This window comes from Athene noctua, chromosome Z, assembly GCF_965140245.1.
Source record: "Athene noctua chromosome Z, bAthNoc1.hap1.1, whole genome shotgun sequence".
NCBI lineage: Eukaryota > Metazoa > Chordata > Aves > Strigiformes > Strigidae > Athene > Athene noctua.
Genome location: NC_134077.1, coordinates 30,326,088 through 30,352,139, shown reverse-complemented (window position 1 = coordinate 30,352,139; position 26,052 = coordinate 30,326,088).

Genomic DNA, 26,052 nt, shown 5'->3' with positions numbered 1-26,052 from the left:
CTCCTTGACACAAAACCAGTCACCCTGGCTTCATTAGCATATCATTGAGAGGGATTAATGGAGGGAAAATAGAACGGGCTCCAGAGGAACACCAAATCTCCATATAAAATCATTCCTGCCACTTACTCTGTGCTGTGTTACACTTCAAATTTCATGGCAGAAGGCTGTACTTGTCCTTCATTCCTGTGTTTCTGTTGTGGTTTTTTTTTTCCTCATTTTATGCAATGCAAAACACACAGGAAGAGAAATGTGTGTGTTTGGATGCCAATTCATATAAAACCCAAAATGTAAAATTAGCACTTTTGGGAGAAAGCTTCCCTTAACAGACTGCTTTACCTCTCATCATTTCCATAGTACTGCCATTCACTGTGATATTTGCTGTCATTTTCACAATCAGTGGTGATTTGAAACTGATGGGAGACATAACAGGCAATGATGTGGATTTCTCTTTTGCTTTTGTGTGTGTGTGCATCTGGGTTTTATAATTTTTCTCCCATGACAGAACTTTTTTCTGCAGAAAGCAGAGCTAAACATTATTTGGAACCTGATGAACCTTACTCAAGTTCATTCTGATATGAAGTCCTGTATGAGTCATGTAGGGTAAAAGTTGTCATAGATTATTTAAAATTTATTAGAATTCATGTGATATAGGTTTGCAGTTAATTACTGGATGTTATTACCAAAGCACTGTGAATGTCCTATCTTTCATCTTATTATTACATGAAACAGATTTTCTTGGGCCGTCTTAAACCCAAAATTTTCATGTTTAACCTGCCACTAATTCCCAAAAAAAGATTGCTCCTTTTTTTTTTTAATGTTTATTTTTAATAAAAGCAGAAAAAATGGGGCAACTGCTATTGTATCCTTTTAATGGCTTTTACCTTATTTGTTTGTGATGATCCAATTTGAGTTGAGGGAGATTTAAAACTGTAATTAAACTTATAAATAGGCTAATGTGGAAGTCATTATCCTTTTGCTTTCTTTAAGACACCGTTGCTTTCATAAGCAGACCCATTATAGCTTCTAAATGCAACAGCGGAATTGAAACAATAGAACAGAACTGAAGTAAGGTACTTTAATCAGAAACATGCTATCTAGTAATACTTTAACACTGGGGTGGGGGGGGGGGGTGTCCTGGTTCAGCTAGAATAGGGTTAAGTTTCCCCAGCAGAGAGAGAGGTGGAAGGGATCTCCAGCCAGGTTATTCATACCATGCTGACATCAGGTCCAGGAGCAGAAACTTTTTCCTAGGTGGCTTTTTGACGGCGGGAAGCACGTCGGGTTTGTTCCGTGACCATTGCGGTATTTCTCTGTATATCTTCTGTGTTGTTCACTGTTATTGCTGTTTATTGTTGTTATCATTGCCACTGTTATTGTTCATATTGTTTATCACACTGTTGTATTAAATTTCTTCTTATTTTAACCCGGGGTTTGTGCCTCACTGCCAGCCCGACCGGCTGAGGGTGGGGGAGGGAAAACGGCAATATTGTCTCCAGTCCCAGCAGAGCCTAAACCAACACAGCCTTTTTGGTGCACCAACATGGGGCACAAGAGGGCTAAAATAAGAATCAAAAAGGAACAGACCATGACCAGAGTTTGACAGAGCAATCTGTTGGGTGTAATTTTTCTGTTTGTACTTGTACTGTTTGATAAGAAAATGTTTGCAATGCTGGCCCACTTGCTTGCGTGGTGGGGCTGGATTAATCTTTATATCCAGTGTATGATCCCAGTGGTGGCGTTTGTTATCGGTGGAAAATGTATAAAGGGTCTTATGTTGTTATATGGGCTATTGAATGCTTATGCTGCCTCTATATCGCGGGGGGGGGGGGGGGGGGCAGTACCTGTTTGCTGCCTGGACTTTTGTTAGGGTTCTCACCCCCTCTATGGGTGAGCCAGGGGAAGAGATCCTCTCGGCTTTGGGGAGTTTCAGTTATCCTTGGAGCCTGCAGGCCAGTGTGATTGTGGCACAATGCTTTCTGAATGCCTGCCTGATTTCGGTTTTGGCCATGCGGCACTTCTCTAACAATAGCAGTGCCCGGAAACCTGCCCCGAGGTCAGATAATAGTGAGTGGCAAGGGGTGTGGGAAAAGATGGGCAAAGGCCTGAGTCGGTGGGCACCCCCAATGCTTTGGAATTTCACTCCCAGACAAATGCAGAGCCCTGATAAGCTGATGGAGTGCTTAGAAAGGGTGTGTTACCAATCCGGCAAAACCCAGGAGACACAAATCGCTGCAATGTGTTGGGGACTTGCCCATGCCTACCGTGTCCTCTTTAATACCACCCACTGCCCTCAGGGGGGAGAAAAGGCCACAGAAGCTGAGAGTGAACTCACTGAAAAAGTATCTGGACTGGGGGGACAGGCAGAGACAGTCTCAGTTGCCTCCACCAGCACAGCGACTGAGCCAGAAAGCCAGCCAATGCCAGTGTCAGTCGCCCCAACACAGAGAAAAAAATATACCAGAAAGTCAGTTTGCAAAGAGAGGGACAGGGATGAGCCAGGCCCATCACAGAAATAGGAGGAAGGGCCAGAGGTGATCGTCCGATCTCTATCCCCGACAGAGCTGCCAGATATGTGGAAAGATTTCGGCCGCCTGGGAGGCGAGCAGATTTGCACCTGGCTGCTCCGATGCTGGGACAATGGAGCCAGTGCTTTTGAGATGGAGGGGAGAGAGGCCAAGCAGCTGGGATCTTTGGCCAAGGATGCTGGCATTGATAGGGAAATAGGGAAACAGACTCAAACCCTCAGCCTTTGGAAGCGACTCCTGCTCAGTGTAAGGGAGAGGCACCCCTACAAGGATGACATCCTCTGTCAGCTAGGCAAATGGACCAGCATTGAGAAAGGCATCCAGAACCTCAGGGAACTGGCTGTGTTTGTGATGATCTATGGTGATCTGAATGATGAGCAGTCACCCATGGACCCAGATCAGGCCCCTTGCACACACCTGCTGTGGCAAAAGTTCCTGAAGAGCGCACCAGAAGCACACTCGAAAGCATTGGCAATAGTGTCCTGGTGGACAGACACCCACACTCTGACAGTGGATGGAGTGGTTGGCAAGCTCCGGCAATAGGAGGGAAATCTCCCTTCATCTCAACATTCCTGGGTCTCAGCTGTGGAGGAACTGTCTCAGAGGATCCAAAAAATGGAAGAGGACATGTCCTACATTCCATCTGCATGGGCTGATGTCTCAGCTATTAGAAGTAAACGTTTCCCCACCCAAGAAAAAAGGCAGAAGAAGGTACACACCACGAGGCAACCTGTGGTTTTTCCTCCACGACCATGGAGAAAACATGAGGAGGTGGATTGGACAGCCCACTGCTGCCCTAGCTGCACGAGTAGAGCGGCTGAAAGGGAAGACCATCACAAAAGGGGAGTCCTCCAAGAAAAGCGCAGCTCCAGTGTCCAGTCAGAAATCCCCCTGACAGAACAGAATGGCGAACGTTATGTCTGACCCTCTTGAGGGGACCAGTAAATCACACTTGCAAGAAGTGAGTGATGCTGAGCAGGATTAGAGGGGCCCTGCCTCCAGCCAGGTGGAGGAAAGGGATAATCGGATTTACTGGACAGTGTGGATCTGATGGCCTGGCACGTCAGACCCACAAGAGTATAAGGCTTTGGTGGACACTGGCGCACAGTGCACCCTGATGCCATCGAGCTGCAGTGGGGTTGAATCCATCTGCATCTCCGGAGTGACAGGGGGATCCCAACAGCTGACCCTACTGGAAGCTGAAGGGAGCCTGACTGGGAAGGACTGGCATAAGCACCCCATTGTGACTGGCCCAGATGCCCCGTGCATCCCGGGCATAGACTGTCTCAGGAGAGGGTACTTCAGAGACCCAAAAGGGTACCGGTGGGCTTTTGGTGTAGCTGCCCTGGAGGAGGTTGAACAGTTGTCCACCTTACCCAGCCTCTCAGAGGATCCCTCAGTGGTGGGGTGGCTTAAGGTTGAGGAGCAGCGAGTGCCGATTGCTCCCAGGACGGTGCACCGGCGGCAGTACCGCACCAACCGAGATTCCCTGGTCCCCATCCATCAGCTGATCCATCAACTAGAAAGCCAGAAGGTGATCAGCAAAACTCACTCACCCTTCAACAGCCCTATATGGCCAGTGAGAAAGCCCAATGGTGAATGGAGGCTAACTGTGGGCTACCGTGGCCTGAATGAAGTTACGCCAGCAATGAGTAGTAGTAGTAGTAGTAGTAAAGCAGTGCCGGACATGCTTGAGCTCCAGTATGAACTGGAGTCGAAGGCAACCAAGTGGTACGCCACGATTGACATTGCTAACGCGTTCTTCTCCATTCCGATAGCACCAGAGTGCAGGCCACGGTTTGCGTTCACTTGGAGAGGCATCCAGTACACCTGGAATCGATTGCCCCAGGGGTGGAACCACAGCTCCACCATTTGCCATGGACTGGTCCATACTGCACTGGAGAAAGGTGGGGCTCCAGAACACCTGCAGTACATTGATGACATCATTGTATGAGGGGACACAGCCGAGGAAGTCTTTGATAAAGGGAAGAAAATAATTGAAATCCTCCTGAAGGCCGGCTTTGCCATTAAACAAAAGAAAGTTAAGGGGCCTGCAAGGGAAATTCAATTCCTAGGGATAAAATGGCAAGATGGGCGTCGCCACATCCCAGTGGAGGTGATAAACAAGATAACAGCCATGGCCCCACCGAACTCTAAAAAGGAGACTCAGTCTTTCCTGGGCGCTGTGGGGTTCTGGAGGATGCACATCCCGAACTACAGCCTGATTGTGAGCCCTCTCTACCACGTAACCCTTAAGAAGAACAATTTTGAATGGGGCCCTGAGCAACAACAAGCCTTTGAATATATTAAGAGGGAGATTGCCCAGGCAGTAGCCCTCAGGCCAGTCCGGGAAGGGCAGGAGGTTAAGAACGTGCTCTACACGGCAGCCAGGGAGAATGGCCCTACCTGGAGCCTCTGGCAGAGAGCACCTGGGGAAACCCGAGGCCGACCTCTAGGCTTTTGGAGCCGGGGATACAAAGGCTCTGAAGCTAATTACACACCAACTGAGAAGGAGATACTGGCAGCGTACGAAGGAGTTCGGGCTGCCTCAGAAGTGGTCGGCACTGAAACACAGCTCCTCCTGGAACCCCGACTGCCGGTGCTGGGGTGGATGTTCAAAGGAAAGGCCTCCTCCACGCATCATGCAACAGATGCAACGTGGAGTAAATGGTTTGTGTTGATAACACAACGGGCTCGAATAGGGAACTCCAGCCACCCAGGGATACTAGAGGTGATTACGAACTGGCCAGAGAGCAAAGATTCCGGGATGTCACAGGAAGAGGAGGTGACACGTGCTAAGGAGGCCCCACCATATAACGAGCTGCCGGATGAGGAGAAGCGATATGCCCTGTTCACTGATGGGTCTTGTCGCATTGTGGGAAAACATGGACAGTGGAAGGCTGCTGTGTGGAGTCCCACACAACGGGTCACTGAAGCTGCTGAGGGAGAGGGTGAATCGAGCCAGTTCGCAGAGGTGAAAGCCGTTCAGCTTGCTTTGAATGTTGCTGTGTGGGAAAAGTGGTCGAGGCTCTACCTCTACACCGACTCGTGGGCAGTGGCGAATACCCTGTGGAAATGGTTGCAGCAATGGAAGCAGAACAACTGGCAACGTAAGGGTAAAACTGTCTGGGCTGCTGAAGTATGGCAGGACATTGCAGCCCGTGTGGAAAACCTCGTTGTGAAGGTGCGCCATGTGGATGCCCATGTACCCAAGAGTCGGGCCACTGATGAACATCGACACAACCAGCAGGCAGACCAAGCTGCTAAGATTAGAGTGGCTCAGGTGGACTTGGACTGGCAGCGCAAAGGTGAACTGTTCATAGCCCCGTGGGCCCATGAGACCTCGGGCCACCGAGGTAGAGATGCAACATCCAGGGAGGCTAGAGATCGAGGGGTGGACCTCACCACTGACACCATTGCAGAGATCATTGCAGAGATCATCCACAGATGTGAGACGTGTGCTGCAATCAAACATGCCAAGCGGGTGAACCCCCAGCGGAATGGAGAGCGATGGCTGAAATATAGATATGGAGAGGCCTGGCAGATCGACTACATCACACTGCCACAGACCCGCCACAGGAAGCGCCACGTGCTCACAATGGTGGAAGTAACCACTGGATGGCTGGAAGCTTACCCAGTACCCCACGCCACCGCCTGGAACACCATCCTGGGCCTTGAAACCCAAGTCCTGTGGCGACACGGCACCCCAGAGAGAATTGAGTCAGACAACGGGACCCACTTCCGAAACAACCTCATAAATGCCTGGGCAGAAGAACACGGCATCGAGTGGGTCTACCATATCCCCTACCACACACCAGCCTCTGGGAAGATCGAGCGCTACAATGGACTGTTAAAAACCACATTGAAAGCACTGGGAGGTGGGACCTTCAAAGACTGGGACATGCATCTAGCAAAGGCCACCTGGCTAGTCAACACAAGAGGATCTGCCAGTCGAGCTGGCCCGGCTCAGTCAAAACCTCCATATGCTGTAGATGGGGATAAAATCCCGGTAGTGCACATGAGGAATATATTGGGAAAAATGGTCTGGTTTAGTCCTGCGCCAGGCAAAGGTAAAGCCAAACCCATCCATGGGATTGCTTTTGCCCAAGGACCTGGGTGTACCTGTACCTGGTGGGTGATGCAGGACAATGGCGAGGTCCGATGTGTACCACAGGGGGACTTGATTCTGGGTGAGAACATGCTGTGAATTATGCTGTGCCTTTGTAAATTATTATTTTGTTGTTCATTTTGTTTATCACACTCTTGTATTAAATTTCGTCTTATTTTAACACGGGTTTGTGCCTCAATACCAGCCTGACCGGCTGAGGGTGGGGGAGGGGCAACGGTAACGGCAACGGCAACGTGGTCTCTGGTCCCAGCAGGGCTTAAACCACCACCGGGGAGTGGGGAGAAGCAGTGATTATACAGTTTTTCTTTTTTTAGTGTAGTTCACATTGAAATAGCACCCTTCTTGTGAAAGATACACACATTAAACACTAGAAATAAGGTGACACTTAAATGTCTCTGTGAATAACATTTTTGCTTACAAATTGACCTAAAGATTTCAATAGGAGGGAATTTCTTTCTATTGTGTGTTTTCATTTTTTTGACTTAAAAACACATTTCAAAAGACAAATCCTAAATATTAAAGAAAGCATGAATTGTAACACAACTTGCTTCCTCTTAGCCTAAGATATATGTGTCTGGATATTTTCAGGTCCTTTTTGTACCTCATGGTACAAGGCATGGCATGCTACATGGCATGGATTTTTGGCTTGAGAAGATGATTTATGAAGTGCAAAACTCCTTAATTTCTCACATGTGTTGCAGTCTCCTGAGCAATAGTCTTGCTCAGAGTACAAGTTTATATCCAGCTAAAAGAAGGGCTATCTGCCCCTGAAGGGAGCTGTGCTTATGCACATGGTGGTGCTCAACCAAGATGTTTCAAGAAGCTAAACCAGTACCGAATGAGTCAGTAGCTTTGATGGCATTAATTTTCTTCTCATTTATCTCTTTAGCTAACTTCCTTGCAAGATCAGATGGGCATGGTAATGCCAGAAGGAAGATTGAAAGAGCTTGTTCACAGGGGCAGAGACTGAGGGTTTGAGACCACGCCCGGGAGGGTATGGAATGCAGAGGCTGTCACTGGACTTTCTTCAGTGTAAAACTAACTGCATCCTCAATTCTGTTACAAAAGCTGTACAGGCATTGTATGGGACTACAGATAGAATGTGTCTGAGTTCTAACCTCTCTCTCCTTCCTGGAGGTGGAAGCAGAAATTGAGAAGCCATCAAGATGGTGCATGTGGTTCAAGCTGTATATCAGTATGCATGTGAATTAATCTTGCCTCCAAGAACGCACATCTATTCCAATTTTTTTTCTGAAACAAATATGTAAATAACAGGTCATTGAAGTATCTGTTAAATTTTATAAAACTGAACAGAAAGCAAATAGATTTAAAATAAAAGAATAATTAATTATTTGGGAATTCACATACTGGAGTTATGAAAAGAGATAAAGTATTCTTTTGGTACACTTGTTTTGCTTTCAATACCCCAAAGTACACACTTTTAGTTAGCATTTGATGATGAAATATGTATTTTTCTTCACTGTGAACCCTGTAGTCTTTTGCTGAAAATGTGCAATTATTTTAAATTTCTTGTTAAATTCATGTGAAGGTTGTATAATTTGTTGTCTGTATATTGCTTGTGAATTTACCACTGCAAGTAAGAACTTTCTTTCTCTCTTTTCCTTCCTTTCTGACCCTGATTATGGGCCAATGTTCACTTTCACAGTTTCACTCAATGTTACTATGTTCTCACTAATTCCCAGGGTGCTCATCTCAGATACTCAGGTAGTACTGAATGCTGTAACTTCAAGCAAAATACTGTAACAAACAGGTCTATCAACAAGTATAAAATTTTAGGAATTAATCAAGCCTATTATTTTTAAACTAGCAGAAAAGGTCAAGTATGTTATTGAGTAGTGTAACAGTGGAATGAATCTGATCTTAAGAACCAGGCAAAGAAATAAACACCATAGACTAAAGATATTTAAATTAGGAGAAATCATGAGAATTTTTATTCCCCTGCTTGTTTAAGACTACAACTAAAAAGAAAAAAAAAAAAAAAAAAAGTAAGAAAGAAAAAAAAAAAAGTAGGACAGATCAGTTTGGAAATCTTTGAATACAGTGATAGTACAGCAGAATAGGGTATGGACTATATCATTTTCTCCAAAGAAATTATTTTCTTCCAAACTTTGTAGCAACTCAGCATCCAGTGACAGTAATTTTCCAGAAACCTATGAGGCAGTACAAGTGTTTTAAATCAGGACATCGTGACTTCTTGTGACTAGAAAGAAACAGACAGGACAATTTAAAAGAGTAATTTAACCTCACAGTAATTGTGACAAACTGAATAAGTAGGGATTGAAGCAAATGCTTTCAAACAGCCAACCTCTTTCATCATTTATGTACAGTTTCTGTGGTATCATATGTTCTAGCCTTAATTTTGTTCTTCAATTCTGTCTTCTTAGATAAGAGAGTTAGTTAAATTTCATATTATAATTCTTTGTGATCTTGATGGTTCCAGTTGAGGTGTCAGGCATAACCTATTTCCTTTGAATGTTTTCGCTTCTTCAGGTCCGCCAGTCCAGATATATGCTCTACAAGGGTCTTGAGGAGATTTATACTCTGGTTAGTTTTCTCTGAATCTGTTTTTCGAGAGCTTTTTTCCATTTACAGGTATAGTTACATTTAAATCACAAAGAGTTGATTTGTTGCAATAAGGTGCGAACTGGAAAGGAAGAATTTCTCACTTAGGTCTGAAGCCAAAAGAAAGTTAATGCAGAGTTGTGCCTTTGACTGGTCTTGACTTATGTGTGAAAGTGGTGGAAGAAGGGCTAATCTGAATTATGTCTCCAGTTACTAATGGTTAAAGAGCTTTACTGTCTTGATAGATGCCTAAACTAGTTGTAAGGGACTGTGTTGGACTGTATGTCTCCAGCATTGCTGTTGTACCACCATCACGTCCTGGTCTCAGTGTCCCGTGGACAGGCATGAGTATGCTCTGGAGAAGAGGAACTGTCCCAGACAAAACCACGACCTCCACCTGAAGTTAAATCGGGTCAAAGAAGATGTGCAGACCAGCATGACCACCGTGAATGCTGGGGCATGCGCGCGTGGAGGACCATGAGACAATGAGCCCCATGGAAATGGGCGGACTTATTGGAGAAATCTGGAACAATAAAAGGACTGTGCAGTCCTCTCTCAGGATACCTCTCTCTCTCCCCCTCCCTCTCAGCCCTGTCATCACTATTGGAGCTTGGAGCACCATCATCTGCACCAGGTTTGAGACAATGGTACATTGCTGGATTTGTGGTGGTGGTAATTAATCTTGCTGCATCTCTGCTATTTTTCTTGCTTAGGGATTCTGACTTTTCCTTCCTTTTTCTCTCTGTCCTATCACTATTACCAGTTGTATGCAAACTAAAGTTCACAAGGTTGTACAGCCTCTGCCTCTTCTGTGTCTTAATCGCACTCTTGGGATCATTTAAGAACCTTCCCTGATATTGGATTGGGACACGAGTAAAAATGAAACTCTTTAAATACAAGTCACATTTTTTATTCATTGTATGAAACGTAATTAAAAGTTAAAAGTTTTTTTTAAAATAGTAACAAAATCGAGTTTGGATAAGGCAATAAAATATTGCTTAATAGAGTATCTACCTTGTGATACAGTGCACATAGCATACATGCTTTAATCTCAAGTTGGAAAATATTTTATGCAAATGCAGAAACTATTAAGTTGGAGCAAGACTTTAGCATTAAGTTCTTTCTAGCTCTTCCAATAAACTCTTTGAAAAAAAAAGCAGATGACTTTAAGTATGTTAGAGACTATGAGGAAATGGAATAATGTTTCTTAATTAACTGTGAACTTTTGATTGTTTGCTCTTATGCTGTATTTCCCATGACATTCCTGTTTTAGAGCTCAGTTAATATATGTAAGTGATAAAGAAATCTTACAGGAGTTTGAATATATCTAGAAAATGATCTTGTCAGAATAATTACTAGTAGGTGAGCTGCTGGAGAAAGAGAATATGTGGAAAGTAGAAGATTGTGATGTTAACTACCCTAATAGTTCTTAAACCAGATATTAATTCTCACGTGTTTTAGCAAGCACATGGTCAGAACAGAGTAGAGTATTGGTATGTTATAAAATAAAGAAAAATTGGATGAATAAAAGGAAGTAAATTTAAAATATATATATATTTCTACTTTTAGTTTAACAGTTTGAAGTTTAATTTTTCATAACTAATGAAGAATTTTATTTTAATGTCATACAGGTGTGAAATAGTTCTCATGTTCAGTTTCCCCTATTTCGTCCTTAATATTAAACAGTAAAATTTTCTATGTTAAGTAATGTAGACATTTCTAAAAGATAATGTAATAAAAGGCCTTCTCTATTTCCATTCTTTTTTTTGTACATGGTCCTAGTGTTACCTAGGTGGTTACTTCCACCATTGTGAGCACGTGGCGCTTCCTGTGGCGGGTCTGTGGCAGTGTGATGTAGTCGATCTGCCAGGCCTCTCCATATCTATATTTCAGCCATCGCTCTCCATTTCGCTGGGGCTTCACCTGCTTGGCATGTTTGATTGCAGCACACGTCTCACACCCGTGGATGATCTCTGCAATGGTGTCAATGGTGAGGTCCACCCCCCGATCTCGAGCCCACCTGTATGTTGCATCTCTACCTTGGTGGCCCGAGGTCTCATGGGCCCACGGGGCTATGAACAGTTCACCTTTGCACTGCCAGTCCAAGTCCACCAGAGCCACTCTAATCTTAGCAGCTTGGTCTGCCTGCTGGTTGTGTCGATGTTCATCAGTGGCCCGACTCTTGGGTACATGGGCATCCACATGGCGCACCTTCACAACGAGGTTTTCCACACGGGCTGCAATGTCCTGCCATACTTCAGCAGCCCAGACAGTTTTACCCTTACGTTGCCAGTTGTTCTGCTTCCATTGCTGCAACCATTTCCACGGGGTATTCGCCACTGCCCACGAGTCCGTGTAGAGGTAGAGCCTTGGCCACTTTTCCTGCTCAGCAACAGTCAAAGCAAGCTGGATGGCTTTCACCTCTGCCAACTGGCTCGATTCACCCTGTCCTTCAGCAACTTCAGTGACCCGTCGTGTGGGACTCCACACAGCAGCCTTCCATCGTCAGTGTTTTCCGGGCCAATGCACCAGTAAGTTCATTCTCAGGTTCTGTAGCCCTTTCTCCCCCTTGAAGGCAGTGGGTGGTATTAAAGAGAACATGGTAGGCATGGGCAAGTCCCCAACACATTGCAGCGATTTGTGTCTCTTGGGTTTCGCCAGTTTGGTAACACACCCTTTCTAAGCACTCCATCAGCTTCTCAGGGCTCTGCACTTGCTCAGGAGTGAAGTTCCAAAGCACTGGGGGTGCCCACTGACTCAGGCCTTTGCCCATCTTTGCCCACACCCCTTGCCACTCACTATTATCTGACCTCGGGGCAGGTTTCCGGGCACTGCTATTGTTAGAGAAGTGCCGCATGGCCAACACCAAAATCAGGCAGGCATTCAGAAAGCATTGTGCCACAATCACACTGGCCTGCAGGCTCCAAGAATAATTAAAACTCCCCAAAACCGAGAGGATCTCTTCCCCTGGCTCACCCACAGAGGGGGTGAGACCCCTAACAACAGCCCAGGCAGCAAACAGGTACAGCCCCCCCCCAGCAATACAAACACATTATAAGCAGTCAGTAGCCAGTACAGCAAAATAAGACCCTTTACACATTTTCCACGGATAACAAACACCAGCACTGGGAACACACAGTGGATATAAGGAATAATCCAGCCCCACCACGCAAGCAAGTGAGCCAGCATTGCAAACATTTTCTTATCAAACAAATACAAACAGAAAAATTACACCCAACAGATTGCGCTATCACACTCTGGTCAGGGTCTGTCCCTTTTTGATTCTTATTTCAGCCGTCTTGTGCCCCACGTTGGTGCACCAAAAAGGCTGTGTTGGTTTAGGCCCTGCCGGGACTGGAGACCATGTTGCCGTTGCCCCTTCCCTACCCTCAGCCGGTCGGGCTGGCAGTGAGGCACAAACCCCGGGTTAAAATAAGAAGAAATTTAATACAACGGTGTGATAAACAATCTGAACAACAACAGTAGCAATGATAACAGTGATAAACAGTAATAACAGTGAACTAGACAAAAGATATACAGAGAAATACCACAGTGGTTTCAGAGAGCTTGCTCACGTGCTCCCCGTCACCAAAACTACAAAGAAGTAAGTTCCTGTGCTCCTGTGCCCTGACCTGATGTCAGCATGGTATGAATAACCCGGCTGGAGATCCCTTCCCCCTCTCTCTCTGCTGGGGAAACTTAACCCTATCCTAGCTGAACCAGGACAGCTCCCAAAACTATTTCTAATCTTGTTTACTCCTGAAATTAGTATAATGAGATTTTAAATTACAACATAAACAAACCCAAGAGCAGTTACTAGAGAAAATAAACTCTCCATACTGCCAAAATGTCCTTATTACTAGGGTAGAAAGTCAAGGAGAGACCACATACGTCTTAAATCACTGGCAATTTAAGTGCAGTAACATGATACAGAGCACTGAATTTTACCTTAATTCAACCTGAATTGACAGTTTAATGGTTAGGAGACTTTTCAGCTTAAAGTGAATGCTAAATCTACAACACGGCTTTAACCACGAGGGCTACCCTACTTGATATCTTAGATCCACAACTAGATTTTTCCATATCCATATTTAAAATGAGACTCAGGCACTTCCTTGTAACAATGGGAGTTACGGACTTAAGAGAGAAGATTCAGGCTTAGAATCACTTGGAGATGGAAACACATCCAAGGAATCCTCAGTCAGAGACCCAGGTCCCAGAGATGAGTAGACATATGGTGAAATTCTGCTCAACAGTTCACAAGTCAATCTTCAGAGCTCTCACTTAGCTGGTTCCAAGCTTGGGTAGGGGAAGGTATTATGCCTTGGAGAAAAATATGTAGACACTGGGACCTGTAGTGCTGAATTTTAAAGTTTTCAAGTTCAAAGGCCAGGCCATGTTGCTTAGGATTTTCTTTTTCTGAGAAAAAAAAAAAAAAAAAAAAAAAAGAAATAACGCTTATATGTAAAAAATACCTTTTGCTTTGGCTGCATGTTACCTACTCTAGCAGAGACAGCTTGTTCAATATTTTTTTCATGAGAGGTGTTTATTTTTTTACATTTCAATGTAAGTCTGTCTCTTGTACAGTTGTTGCTAATTGCTGATCCCCTCTTTCACTGAGAACAGGCATTCAAGTGTCCTCCCAAGCTCCTTAGAGCTACAGTTACTGTCCTCCAAAGACAAAAAAATTGCATCTCCATTACAGACAAGGCATATGCTCCTGTTATACTAATAGCTTCTCCTACTGTATTTCAGAGTATATCAGCATGTTCTTAACTAACATCAAAGGATAATATTAACATCTATAGAACGCCTCATTAGATCCTGACATAGCAGATCCCTTCTTGTCCCTATGAGATTTTAAGAAAGTTACCCAAACAGAAGCACTGAAGCCCAATGTCTTGCACACAGTGATTGCCCTCACTTAATATAGGCTATTTATCCAACTCTAAAGGAAGAAAACAGACCAAGACTCTCACCTTCCCTGACCCCCACCCCAATAATTCCAATAACTCTCTATTAAACTTTCTTGCTATTTCTTACCTTCAATGCTTGTGCTTTCTCACATTCTTCTCCCTGCTATACTCTTCACGCCAGCCTGCCCCTCTGAAATGCCCCCAGCTGCTGCCTGTAAGGCACATGGCCACACGCAGCTGATTGCTTCTAGCTGTCTGCTGAGCCCATGCAAAGACCAGGGGGAGTGTTAGGGTGCCATGTAGTTGTCTTATTGTGGGAAGCCTTGTTTCTTTTGCTGTTTTCTCAATGCTCACAATGATGCAGACATACAAAAATACTGCAAGTCCTCAACTGTATATGCATCTTAATAACTTGGTGTTACATAATTATGGCTAATTTAAAAACTTCTTCATCTACATACCATTGTAGTACGATAGCCTCTAACTGTTAAAATATAGGTCACAGAAAACTAGCCTACCTTTAATGTCTTTATAACATTGTTAGGCAATAATCTTCAGCAAAATAAAAGAGGCAACACCAAAGAAAGAAGCTCAGAGAAAATATTTCAATAGCAAGAGGAGAATAATTATGGTAGCAATAACCAGATTTAACTGTACTAGAAATTTGGAAAGACTAAAGGAAACCATAGAAAACTAAAAAGTCTTGAAAATAACTATTTTATACTTCAAAATATTTTGTAATCTGAATAGTTTGATTACCACTGACATTATATGTAACTTTATTCTGAATAATGTTATAGAGTCCTGTGTCTTCTAATTCATGGATTACTAATATTATTTAGAGGATAACTAAGGGAATGTTTGCCTAGCAGCCCAATAAAAGTGTCTAAAGCAGGCTGTGCATACTTTTCCTTGTACTTGCAGTCAGTATCATTGACCCAAATAAACTGTATTAAAAATGTGATTACCAAAACCATCTGCATGTGTTAACAAGATTTATTAAATCATATTTGTCTTAGTTGCAATTACAATATTACATCTTTAATTACAACAATTTCTACATGCTATTTGTATGTGTTAAGACATATAGAATTAAGGGATTTTTTCCTGGCTTCTTCCATTAGTCTGTCACCCAAGTCTGAAGAGTGTTTTACTAAATGATAAAATAGATGGTTTTCTTCAGCCTCACTGTTGTGTTTTGGTAGTCTTTATGATAATAAAAGCTACAAGAAATATCTGAATTCCTAAACATAATAGCAAAGCAAGCCACAATAAATATGCTGGGGTTCTTTGGGTTTTTTGTTTGTTTGTTTTGGGGGTTTGTTGTTGTTGTTGTTGGTTGTTTTTTTTGTTTTTGTTTGTTTGTTTGTTTGCTTTGTTTAAGTACTTGGTTTTCTTTCTTTCTTTAAGTTTTAGACTGGTTGTTAGTGGTGCCAAATATCCATTGACTATTCGCCACTTTACAGCACAAATGGTGGTACCACCTTCTGTTGGAACCTATTATAATTAGTACCGTTTCAAAGTTACTTTCACCAATTTCAGGGCACCCAGAGAGGGAAAGGAAGCTTTGGACTGAACATAGCATATAAGAAAGTAGTGGACAAGACCATTTTATTCACATTGTTCACGGAGGACAATAGAATTTCTGTAAAATTTCTGAAAGAGTTTTATGTTATCTGAATACTGAAGAAATAAATTTAATGGATCCAAATCTGAGAAAGTTATGCTGTCATTTCAAATAAATGAGTCTGTCAATCAACCAGGTAGATGAGGAAATCTTGTAACTTTCATCTTGTACCTCTTATTATGTGAGTTGTAGCTGATGTTTCAAATCATAGACATGGTTCATGACTGAATCATACTACATGTGAAAGAAAAAGGGGAAGTGAGGAAAGATTTAACATCTAGACTTTACTCTCCTTGAGAATTTACATCATGATAGTTTTGCCTTTTTTCCTCTAGATATAGATGTATGAACATATTTTTCAGGTGGTTTTTATTCTCACAGGAAAAAAAAAAAATTAAATAGGCTAGTAGTACAATACTTGAAATAAATTATATTTATGAAGAGGGTAGTATTGCAGGGTCTCTCCAACCTAACTTAGAGTGTTTGTCTTGTTATCAGAGTAACTAATACCCTTTTTCTGCTACAATAGAAGCTGATTTTCTATCGTGTTGATGTAGTTTGGGTGTTTTGTGGTTAGTTTCATTTATATGCTTTCTCTTCTCTAGAAAACTCAGCCAGAAACCAACCACTCTAATAAATTACTCATTCCTTGAGGTTGTGATGTGATAATCCTCTCTGTATGTCAAAACACTTCAGAGGATGTTGGGGTAGATGCTCAGCAGTTCTGTCATATTTTATTCAGAATTAATTGTGAAGAGTGTATTGCTAAATATTAAAAGTTAAATGTGACTGTTAGTTCTGATCATCTATTTTTTTAGTCTTAAAATCAAGGCACTTATAGGACATTAACTGGATTTTGATGATATTTGAAACACTGAATCAGCTTTCAGTCCTATCTTCATGCATTGAAACACATATCTGAAAAAACCCCTTTCAGAAGACATTGTTTCTTTCAAGTAACTTTGAAGTAATTTTGTAGTCATCTGTACTTCAGAACTTTATCTGATTGACTAATGTTATTTTTTTTCTTTTTCCAACAAAATGAATTACTTTTTCTGACTTCAACCAATCTTCAAATAAAAGGTCAAAACCACCTAAAATAAAATGTCTTGAGAGATTAAGTTAAAAAAACAATGGCTTCTTTCTATTATTTGCCAAAACAGGCAACAATTCTTACTCTACTGACCAAATATTGTTGTCTTTGTTGATCTTGGCCTAGGAGATGTTTTATGGTTTGTCACTCACTGAGAATTACCAAAGGAACTTCCTCATTAAAAACATACATGGAAAAAAATATTAAAATTTAATATACTAGATTTTTTGAAAATAAATTTAAAAAATCAAACCTAAGTTAAGAACAAAACAAGATTAAGATCTACAGACCCATGACTGAAGTACATAAATTAAATATCTATAGGAATTATTGAAGTAAATGATGTGATGTGTTCTTCCATCCACACTCAATGTTACATAGCTGTTAAGTTTTGAGAAGAAAAACCAACACATAAACAGCAGAAGAGTTCTCAATTATGGATCATAATAGTAATAATAATGGAGGAAAAGTTTGTTGAAGAAGGGTAAAGGATAAAGGATTATGATACTATTATTATGATTGCATAGGTTGCATTCTGAATAATAATGCAACGTTGAATATTGTGAAAAAGGGAAAACCTCATCTGCAAAAAACAGTCACTTTTGGGGTATATCAGCTTAAGATACATTACAGTATTATACTTTTCAGTTTCACAGTCTGAAAATTATATGCAAATACTAAAATATTTATTGTGTAAAATTAGAAGACTGATAAATATTTCGTCTACTTATTTGAATCTTAATTTTTATTTATATCAATATTTTACTAATTTCCCTTAAGAAACAAAGTTGACAAATACTTAAAATATTAATTTTGAACAAGAAAAAAAAAAGATAGGATTAAATATTTTATACTTTTTCACCATGTACTTTGAGTCCTTTCTCTCTGAGGCCTCCAACATAAAGAAAATGCCACAAATCTAGATCAGAAGTGATGGCAAAGGGATAAGGCGAGATGAATGTCCCTGTAAATTTTCCTCTGGCACACTGAGCTACATCATATATTTATTAAGTGAGAGACTGTGAAAGTGTCATTTATTCCACTTAGCTTGCTCTGTTTTGATGGTACAGGTTCTGTTCTGTTGTTCTGCAGCTAGATGAAAACAAAGGAGTCAACACACAAGTTTTATGAAGTACAGAAACTACATGTAATTTTCACTTATTTTACAGGATTTTGTAGTAGACTGACTTCACTGATCCTGTTTTTAATCACAGAATTGTCTAGGTTGGAAAAGACGTTGAAGATCATCTAGTCCAGCCATTAACCTAACACTGACAGTTCCCAACCACACCATATCCCTCAGTGCTATGTCAATGCAACTCTTAAACACCTCCAGGGATGGTGACTCCACCACCTCCCTGGGCAGACCATTCCAACGCCTAACAACCCCTTCTGGAAAGAAATGCTTCCTAATATCCAGTCTAACCCTTCCCTGGCCCAATTTGAGGCCATTACCTCTTGTCCTATCGCTTGTTACTTGGTTAAAGAGACTCATCCCCAGCTCTCTGCACCCTCCTTTCAGGGAGCTGTAGAGGGCGATGAGGTCTTCCCTCAGCCTCCTCTTCTCCAGACTAAACACCCCCAGTTCCCTCAGCCGCTCCCCGTATGACCTGTGCTCCAGACCCTGCACCAGCTTTGTTGCCCTTCTCTGGACATGCTCGAGTCATTCAATGTCCTTTGTGTAGTGAGGGGCCCAAAACTGAACACAGGAATCGAGGTGCGGCCTCACCAGTGCCGAGTACAGGGGTCAGATCCCTTCCCTGTCCCTGCTGGCCACGCTATTGCTGACACAAGCCAGGATGCCATTGGGCTTCTTGGCCACCTGGACACACTGCTGGCTCCTGTTCATCGAGCTGTCAATCAACACCCCCAGGTCTCTCTCTGACTGGCAGCTCTCCAGCCACTCCTCCCCAAGCCTGTAGCGCTGCTGGGGGTTGTTGTAGCCCAAGGGCAGCCCCCGGCATTTGGCCTTATGGAAACTCCTCCAGTTGGCCTCAGCCCATGGCTCCAGCCTGTCCAGGTCTCTCTGCAGAGCCTCCCTACCCTCGAGCAGATCAACACTCCCACCCAACTTGGGGTCATCTGCAAACTGACTGAGGGTGCACTCGATCCCCTCGTCTAGATCATCAATAAAGATGTTAAACAGGAGTGGCCCCAAAACCGAGCCCTGGGGGACACCACTCGTGACCAGCCACGAACTGGAATTAACTCCATTCACCACAACTCTTTGGGCTCGGCCGTTCAGACAGTTTATTACCCAGCAAAGTGTGCAATACACTTTTTGACAGGAAAGTACCTTTATTCTTAGAGCATAAGCTATAGACCAGTTCAGCTTTACTGTTCTTGTGAAATAAGTAAAAAATTGCATCCATTACGTTATGCTAGGCTTTATCCTATAAAACATTGATATCACTATATAAATTGTACTTTTGCAGCATTAATGGCATTTATTTTTAGAAAGATTGATTAACCATACCTTCAGCTGGAAATAAACTGTTCCATTGTTCAGCTCTGTACATGGTTATAGATGCCTGGTATATATATTTGTTATGTGTTTTATATACAGGGTTCAATATAGTTCTCTAAAACTCTCTCTATATAAATAATTACAATTTATGTTGTTTCTTACTATTGCCATCTGTGTAAAACACCACAGGCAGCAAAGCACTTCATAGCATATAATTTCAATGTAGCTGCCCAAGTGAAGGTTTATTTTTTAAGCACTTTAATAGAATAAGAAAAGCCTGTGCTTCCTGAGTTCTTGTGTCAGAAACAAGAAATATCTAACATGTATAAATACACATTTTATCATGGAAATGGTTTAAGGTGACTTATTTTAAAGTTACTAATTTTAAGGATTTTTGGTTACTCCTAGATTTTGAACAGTGCCCTTAAGGTACACTCCTATATTTCTTAAATATTCAGAGCAAGCACTTTATATATTAAAATCAAGAATTATCTTGTCACTTTTCCTAGTTCTTGTACTGAAATGAGATTACCAAAAATAGGTAATTACCAAAATCTGGGTGATACTCCTTTTCCTTTCCGGAATCTGATCTCATTGATTCAGTCAGCCTTTGCTTTTTACTCAGTTATGACTGTTTCCAACATGGTATATATTGTGAAAATAAACTCCTATTAAGCTGATCGCATTAGTCCATCATATAGTTTTGAAGAAGAAATTATTTTATTTATAGTATTTTTGTTTCAAACTCTGTCTGTCAGGTCACTAAAGTTCTAGAAAGCAAGCAGCAGTGTACTACAATTACTAGCCTTCTGTCTTTCTGGGGCTCTGATTGCTGCTTTTAATAAGTTCATTCTCCAAGTCACCTTACACACTACAGACAGAGTAAGGCAGATCTTGCTTGTTTTTCTGATAGTCAGAAACCACTCAGGTGTAAGGTTTCACAGGGAATAAAACAGCCTATGTGATATTTCTTTCTAAAAATTGATAGTGTTTGTCTGGAACAAGAACAAGGTATGTTCTAATTCTCTTAATGAGGAAAGACTAGAAATACAGTTTTCATCATAGTCAGATCAAAGGTTAATCTTTACAGTAGAGAGGGGGTGGAGATGTGATGCTTAGTCTTAGCTGCAGGCAAACCACCCATTGGCTGGTTGACATACCTATCAGGAATAATGAACTGGCAGTACGTGAATGAAATACCTGAAAATAACAGCTACTGTCAGACCAAGATAATTTTGCTGTAATATTAAATGTTTTGGAAGGTGGGATTAAAGAAATAATTTGAGCACTGCCTTCAATTTTTCTTCTTCTGTCAGTTTTTAAATTTGGAGCAGTAGCTGCAGAAATCATGTTCTTTCAAATGTTGATCAGTGTTGTTTATACAGATAAGGATGGTAGCTTCTGCACATAGAGTGCTATGACTTCAGCTTTATTCTTTACATTTTTTATGTACCCTGATATAATTTTAAAGTTCCCCAAGTTTTCCTCCTTTCCCTCCAGAAAGTCGTAGTGTGGAAACCTGGATACCGATAAGTGACAAAACTCTTCCTGCAACAATGGTTCGAGTAACTATTTAAGAGTTCTGAATTTTGAGGAATATTTTTTTTTCCTAGAATGTGTTTCTTTAGTGAATATTCTGGCATGTATCTGACACAATTTTGAAATGTCAAGTCATGAAGTGAACCATAAAACATACCCATTTCTGTGTCTTTCTTAATCCAATGCATTTCTAGTACTTCCATACTCCAAAGACTTTTTTTTTTTTTTTTTCCTTCAGGTTGTATAAAAAGGAATTTGTACATGGAGTTTCAAAAGGAAGAGAGGACTTGTAAAATTTCTCCAAACTACTTCCAAGAATTTTCCTGCTTATTTGTATGTACATTTGCAAATTTTAAAGTAATGTGTCACAAAAAATGTCAACATAATTCAGTAGTAGGGTGTTTAGATGGTATTTCTTCTTTCCTCATTTATTCAGTGGATAAGCATCTTCAGGTTAAATGTTTTGTTTATCCTCCAGGGGCTTGATCTGCTCATTTATATTTTATTATTACTACTTTTATGCTGAAAATTTATCACTTTTGTTGTGGAGAAAGAATTTATGCAAGTTTCTTTAATTGTTGCCTGAAGTATTTCCATAAGGATATAGAAAAGTCTGTGGAGCCCTTACGAAAAGACAGAAATTAATTATATTTTTGAAGTGTAGTATCTTTGTAATTTTCAATCTTAATCTCAGGTTTTGGGTGAAAAAATTTCATTATAGTATTCTTGTGAGGTTAAACATTAAACAGTCTGGTGATAGGTCACAATAGCAAAGATTTAGTTCTACTCTTGTTATGCTGAAGATTTCACCCTTCCTCTCTTGTGTGAGAATCTGCAAGATAATGTCATACTCTTACACCATGAGCAACAAATGCAGTACCCATTTGGGTAGCAAATATGGTTAAGCACGCTTTGAGGAAGAAACACATATCTGATATTTACTAGCAACGCAAATGTGTTCTTGAGAGACAAAATATTTTTTTGTGTGTCATTGCATGAACCTGGTATGTAAATTACTGAAATGTTTGTTTGATTTTTGAAGGCATTTCTAATACCAGCTCCAATGCAATGGTTTTAATGGTATTCTGTGTCTCATAGTGAAACAGATAAAGCTGAATTACTTACTGCAACTCATTTTACAACAAAATTTAGTACACAATTTTATTCTCAAAACTGTTTCTCATACTGAATTTCTTTGCAATTTTTTTCAGCAACTAGTACTTGATTAAAAAATTTTTATTTCTATTTTTTTGTTATTTGAATGGGTAACATTTGTTTAATTAATATTTGGCATATTTATATTCAGTGGAGTAGTCTTAGTTATAACTTCATTTTAAACAGCTCTTGTAAGTAAGCTTTTTGTAAGTAAGGGAATATGTGTGTATTTGCAGGTGTCTAACTACATGTCTCCTGGATACCTACAAAATATTTTCAAATACATTACTCAATTTAAGCCCTATTTTATAGATCTGTAAAATCTAAGACATTGTATTCCAACAATTTCCATGAAAACTAACAACTAGATAGAAGAATGAAATCTGAATTAGAGACTCAAGCCTTTTATTAAATCTGAAAAGATTAGATGATGGTTCAAAAATCAGTTTAAGCAGTATTAACCACAAATTAGTATTGGTTACATAAAAAAGCTGATCCAAAAAGAGAGCAAAGTTAGTAGTTACTTGAATTTTGAAACTTCTCAACTTCTGTTATGGAAATTGCAAGCATTGTTTCTTTATATTAGTTCAGAGAACTCTAGCACACAGGCTTTCAAGACTGAAAACTTCAGGTTCAGAAATTCCTGTGAGGAGCATTTTCAGCAAGTGAGCTGACCAAAACAAAAAAAACCCACCCCAAAACCCAAAACAAGCAAAAAAACCCCCAAAACTAAAAAAACCCAAACCCAAAACCAAATCCTTACATAAAAACACCATGCAACTATTTAATTACACAATTCTTTCACTTTAAGAGAGGAACACCTTTTTCAATCTAATGAAACACAGGTAAGTGATTCCAAGTGACTTTCACATTTTAAAAATTTTCAAAGAAAAAGATGTGTTCCTATGTATAAGACAACCATAAGACGGCAAAAATTGCTTTACAATTTACAGTAATTTATTTAGTTACAGCTGAAATACTGTGAAATGTACATCTTCATGTTTGAGACAAAAACAGCGATCATGACCTTCATAACTCCAGTAATAGAAAAAATAGTGTGAAATTCTGTGCTGACTGGAGAAAACAATGGAAGCTTGGGAGGCTTTGCACATGAGACTACATTTATGATAAATACTGAAGGAGCAGGTAAGAAAATTATTTTTCCTTCTGTATCAGATGTGTGATGAGATATATTTACAAAGCCAAGGAAAAGAGTCTGGGATGCATAAAGTTCATAGTAGAAAGATATGAGAACAACAAGTAAAAGGAGATAATTGTGAGTGATTTCAGCAATCAGTTTTACTCTAAGTTTCAAATCTGATAAAGGAGATTAAATGTAAAAGTAGACTTTAATATATTATTAGAATATCTTGTTATAAAAACCAATCAGACAAATGCAGTCCTTGAATTAATACTCACTACACAGAAAGAAATATATCTGATAGAACTTGCGGGTAACTAATCAGTATTTTTATCAACTTTGGTGAACAACATAAAAGCAAAGCTGAAAATACCATTAAAAATGTAGAATCCATAGCCCCATCTATTGGCAGACCTGAAAATGTTTCTTGCTAATATGTAATAACTGCATAGCGCTAAGATAAAAGAAAATAAGAGAGAAATCTGATATTTGGGCCCTGGTGAACAGCTAACCACACTGGTACTATTCACTCCTTACTGCCTCACTGGAAGGTTCGATGGGAGTTGAGACTCTGTAAGTGGAAAGAAACAAATGATAGTACTATTGAATACAGACTCAGCTTTCTTGCACAGATCAGAAGAAAGTCAAACCACACAGTCATAACAGCTTTTCCATACCTAACCTTCTAGTAACAAAGACAGGAAAAAGAACCAGAATCAGGTACGAATAGAGAAGTTATAGTGATTTGGAAAGTGACTGAAGTTAATACAGAACATAATGCCTAGTAGCCTTGTCCATGTACTTGCAGCCTTCTTGGTTTCACCTAGGTAGAAGTTTCTTTGTCCTGTCAGGATAGGAGTGAGATACTGATTTAAAATAAATTAGAATTTTAAAATGGTCAGTAGAAGTTGTAAAACACTGGAAAAAAAGATGGGAATGGAACAAGATTCTGCTTATGTGGCATTCTGTCTTTATCCTGTGTACTACTGGCAGCATGCATGATCCTTGGCTTTCTATTAAGCATCTCACAAATTATGTGATATTTGTTCTCATCATTTGTTCAGCACCTTATAGAATCAATCCCGGTATGCCAAAATCTACTGGGAGGTCTTGGCATTCCAGCACAGATTGTTCACTGAGATTAACATGCTTCAGTGACATTGAGAAAGTAGGCTACAGCTTGTGACCTGCTGTCACTTCTGCTTCTTCTCTTCTAAGACATTGAATTTGATGTATAAATATAATGAAAGCAAAACAAAAACAAAAACCCCAAACAAGAAAGGCTCTGCCTTTTCAGAATATGTCAGTCAAGAGGTGAGACACCTGCAAGCAAGTCTCTGGTCTACCTAACGTTTAAGGACTATATAAAAAGTGGAGCAGTATCCACAATAGAACATTGGTACCAAAATAGACTGAGTAATTCCTCACAAAATATCACCTAGTTGGATGATTACAGACCTTTTTTTGAGTAGACATAGATGTAGCGTAAAGATAGGTGTCCTGTAAACTGAGCAACTGTCTTAATCCACAGGTGAAGTAGCTCTTCCTTCTCCTTGAACATTTTCCTGACCAACGTCTAAATCTGGCTTGTCATTCCCCTTTCCTTTTTCCTGTGTTTTCCTGATTTTGCACCTCTTAAAATGCTCTAATTAGAAATAAAGTGGTTTATTTATAATAATTGAAAATTTCATTTCCATCCAGGAGGAGTTCTTACAACATTTTTTTTTTTTTCTGGAAGAAAAATGGAGACTTATTCATGACAGTTTGGACGAAGGAAACTTCCCTCTACCGTCAAATTTTCAGTTCAGCCCTGATTATTCTCACAGGTCATTCAAAGAAGCTGTCTCAAAATTATCTGAGTCATTAAACGCTGTCTACACAGGATGGTCTAGATGAAAAAGGAGTCTGGATGAGGACATTAACCTGACTATGGGGAAAGAACTATGCAGTGAGTCCACATCAGTCTTCCACTCAAAAAAAGCCATTTGTGGAATATGTTATGAAGTGCAACTACTTTTAATTCTCTTACATGTCTGTTACATTACCATTATAAACTGTAACACCATCCTACATCCTTTCACCTTGTTGCTGCTAGAAGTACTGCATCCAAACATTTAGTCTGACCTTTCTTCTCCTCCTTATTTGAAGCAGGGCTTCATAAAAATGAAAAGAAAAAGGCTTGATTAAGGTCCCAACTTGTTCATGTATTATAATGACATTTACAATTACTGTAATATACTTGCTTCTTTTGAGAAAATCTAACATTTTAAAATAGGAAAATAAAACTGTCAAGGGCAATGATGAGAAAAAAAAAATGAAATAGAGGTGAAAACGAAGTGTACAGTAAAATGTCACACCCTGCAGGAAAAATCTATTCAGAATCATAATTTACTTAGAAAAAATTAGAACAAGGAAGTTTAATGGCATTAATAGTAAACTGAATGTGTGAACATATACTCACAATCAAGAAAAAAATGTCAGAAGTTGCATGAAGTTAGTAACCAAACACTCATATAAAAGATTCTGAAGATTTATCACATAGAATTTGATTATTGCAAAAGCTTTCAAGAGAATAACAAGTGAAGATACATATAAAGAATCACATGCACACAGTGATTCCAGGGGGTAAAGAACCACATCATGAATAGAAGCACTGGACTTTAAAGAAAATAACTTGAACATAGTACATAGTCATTGACATACTTTATGGACTGACGAAAACTGACAGAATAAGCCTTATTCTTTAATATATTTAAAGAAATATTATTTAAAATATGATTTGCAATTATATAGTTTGCAGAATAATCAGTTATTTTTTCCTCCCAAATGTTTTACCAAAGAAAACCCTGTCTTTAACTAAACATCAAGTATAAAATG